The following is a 3,713-nucleotide window of genomic DNA, read 5'->3' as shown; positions in this document are numbered from 1 at the left end:
TGTTTGTGACAGGGTTCTTGCAGATTACTACTACCATATTACTAAAGCTTTTTCCTATTTATAATTTACTAAGTTATTTTTAATTTTAAAATTAGGAATGGATGCTACTATAGTGAATTATAATAACAGAATAATTGATTTACTAAGGTTGAAGCAGCAAATAGCAATCTATATATATAAAACCCTAATATACAAATATACCAAACAGCAGAACAACCCAACAACCAAACAACTGAACGACGGGTCGCTATGACGTGCGCTTACCACCCGGGGTCACGCGCGGAACATAGCGGGCATCGTCAGCTGGTGGCAGAGCGTGTAACATGGGAGGCATTGGCCAAGGTGAGATGGTGGAGCAGGTGAGTGGGGACACCAGACCAAGGTGGGGTGCCGGTTACTGTCATTGGGGGCTTTAAGCCTCTGGTGGTTACTGAAAATTATTTGCTCCCATGCACCACGGTCCCACCTGGTGCTTGCACCTGCTGCCAGTGCCGGGGCTGCTGCTCACACCCACTGGCAGTGACGGCCCCGCTTGCACCCGCTGCTGGCGCCAGAGCCATGGCTCACACCTGCTGCCAGCACCTGATGCTGATCCTGATCACTAGGTGCAATCAGTGGATGCGAGCTGCAGCTGCCAGCCCCGATAGCTTTTGAGGGCTTCTCCACCTCCCCCTGCTCCTGAGGGACAATCAAGCAGCAGCTGCCACTCACACCCGCTGATGACACCGGCCCCAATCGCTCCATGCAGTCAGCGGGTGCGAGCGGGGCTGGCGCTGTCAGCGCATGGGAGCGGCAGCAACTGGAGTGGGGCTGCCAGCAGGGAGGGGACCAGGGGCTACAGCAAGAGGGGCCAGGCGGGGTGCAGAGGATGGGCTGAGACCCACCCCTGTGCCCACTGCAGCCTCGCAGCCCACAGTTCCTTTCAAGGTGCATGAATTCGTGCACTGGGCCCCTAGTGTAAATATAATGGAGTCACAACATTTATTTCACACTCCACTTGGGATAGAGAATATGTAGCTCCTTTACTTTATCCTTTATCAATCCAGGTCCCCCCCTCCTCCAATTCCCCAGCTTCTGGCTAAGGAAACAGTTTTTAGGCTATTCAATTTAATGTATAATCCAGACCAAGAAATCAAGCAGCTCCTTTAGAAAAAATTTAGTCTCACTGAGAGTTCTGCCCCCCACCTGATTCTCTACCTCAAATAACATGTCTGCAGGAAGGGAGGGAGTGGGTGACCTGTGTGTTCCCATTGCACTGGGAAAGGGCTCTCGGGCATTGTTCCTCCACATGTCAGGCACCATGCTGACATTGAGTCTACATCATCCACTCTTTTGCATAAGACACCCCAAGTATTTCCAGCTTCATTGAGTTCCCCCTACTCTCAGCTCTCAGCATGTTCTGTCCACGTTAGACATTTGGCTGAACCCTGCCGCGACTCTCAGGCATGGTAGCTCTAAACATATGATGTACTGTCTTCTGTTGTGAGGTTGCAACTGGCACTTTGTTATTAATAATTAAAATACCCAAGATCTTCTTGGATTCAAGTAGTCCCCTTAACCACACTCTCTGAGTTACTTGAAATATAACACACTTTCTTGGGTCGGCAAAAGAAAAGTGACAGCTATGGCCCCACAAACACCCAGGGGAGTGTGTCACCCATGAGATTACCACCACCGTAGGTGTCATGGTATAAATGTCCAGAATTACTGACGCACTTGTAGCAGCTCTTGTGCTGCCACAGGGCTTAGTGCTGCTCCTTGCTGTCTTCGTCTCACCAGATAGCCTGTAATTCCCGGGAGGCAGGGACTTGGTCGTGTGCCCTTTTGAATCAGCCTGGAAGTCCTGTCACATAATGTGTGTTGATTGAGTGCCCAAATGCTGGCCTGAGAAGGCTCTGGACACATTAGCCAAATGAAATCATACATTAAATGGACTGACATAAACTGTCTATTCTGATACACCAGCACAAAAATTAGATTTCGCAGCTATTTTCCTCTATTAGCAGCATCATAAGTGGAACAAGCAAGGTTTTAAAATAACATTTACCCGGAATAATATCTTGGCCCTATCATTCACTGGTTGTGCAGAATTGAGGAAGTTGCTTGGCCTCACTCTTCCTCAGTCTTCTCACTTGTAAAATGGAGATTTGAGAATGCAAATAAAATGAAAACAAGTCAAAAACGGGAAGCATCTACCACACTTCCTGGCTCAGATAGGTATGCAGTGGATGCTAATTCTCTTCCTCCTCGTCCCTTTCTCTCAAGGAGCAGGGGGAGGTTATATAACCAGGGACATAGGAGAAGAGGAAACCTCGCACATCAAAAAAGGGGTGTCTGATAACTCTGTGGGTCCAGAAGCTGGGTTTTATTTTTTGCCCCTGGCATCTGCCCTACTACAGTTGGGCAGATTGTGAGGGCCCGTGGGACTGCCCTTGAGACAAGTCTTCAGGCTAACTCTCCCAGCCCGTCTGTGGGCGAGGCTGGCCCCGCTCCTCGTCAAGACAAGTGCCCCTTTGTGCCTGCTCTTTCCATTCTTAGAAAGATGACTAATCTGCTCTGTGTCTGAGAGATAAATGCCTTGTAAGTTGTGGTCTTTGCCCAGATCTATGACTATATGGCAGGAGCCTGGCACTTCCTGAGGTGGTGTCACCATGGGATTAAAAGCCTGTCCTGGAGTGGCCTTGCCCTGTGCATCTAGACAGGAAGGAGCCTGCACACCTGGACAGGAACACATAGGGAACACCGTGGCAATGAGCAAAGCTAACATCCATTCTAGTTTAACCTCGTTTCCTTTGAAAAATGCCCCTTTTTGCCCTGGTGTGGCTCAGTGGTTGAGCATTGGCCTATGAACCAGGAGTTCATAGTTCGATTCCTGGTCAGGGAACATGCCTGGGTTGCAGGATCAATCCCCATTCGGGGCGTGCAGGAGGCAGCCGAAGAATGGTTCACCTCTCATCATTGATGTTTCTATCTCTCTCTCCCTCTCCTGTCCTCTCTGAAACCAATAAAACTATGTCTTTTTAAATGCCCTTTTTATGAAACATTAGCCAAGGGTTGTTCTTTTTGTCTGGGTCATGTGGAAAATTGTGTTATTCTAGGAAGGAAATGAAGTGGCATTTCTTGGCAGCTAATTTTGAATTCTGCATTTTAAATCAGTCAAAGAGCTTCTGCAGCTGGCGGAAGATAGAAACTTATTTGAAGAGAGGAATGAGAAGCTCATCAAAGAATTACAACTCCTCAGGGCAATTTTGATTATAAATAGGACAGATGCCATCTGCCTAGCATGGCTTCTTCATTCATTCATTTGTTCATTCAGAAATATTATTATTAGGCATGTCAGTTGTGAGGACCTTCTGTTCAGTACTCAGGATACAAAGATGATAAGACACAAAGATGGGGGACATATACATGAACAAGTAATTAAAGCCATGGGAGACAAGTGCAAAGAAATGCATAAGCAAAACACAGTGATAGCTGGGATGCAGAGCTGCGGAAAGGCTGTCAGGAACATTTCACAGAGTAGGTGCTGAGCTTTGATTTAAGGATGAATTTGTCTCTAAGTATATCAGTGGGGAAGGGCATTCCAGTCAAAGGAAACAGAGAGTATTAAACCTTGTATACAGGGAATTGCAATTAATATTCTGTAATACTGGAATACCAGACAGCTACCGGAAAGTGTTAAGAAATGACGTTGGAGAGGTCATATAGGGTCA

This window comes from Cnephaeus nilssonii (assembly GCF_951640355.1).
Source record: "Cnephaeus nilssonii genome assembly, chromosome: 7".
Classification (NCBI taxonomy): domain Eukaryota; kingdom Metazoa; phylum Chordata; class Mammalia; order Chiroptera; family Vespertilionidae; genus Cnephaeus; species Cnephaeus nilssonii.
The sequence above is the reverse complement of the archived record's forward strand: the minus strand, read 5'-3'. Positions refer to the sequence as shown.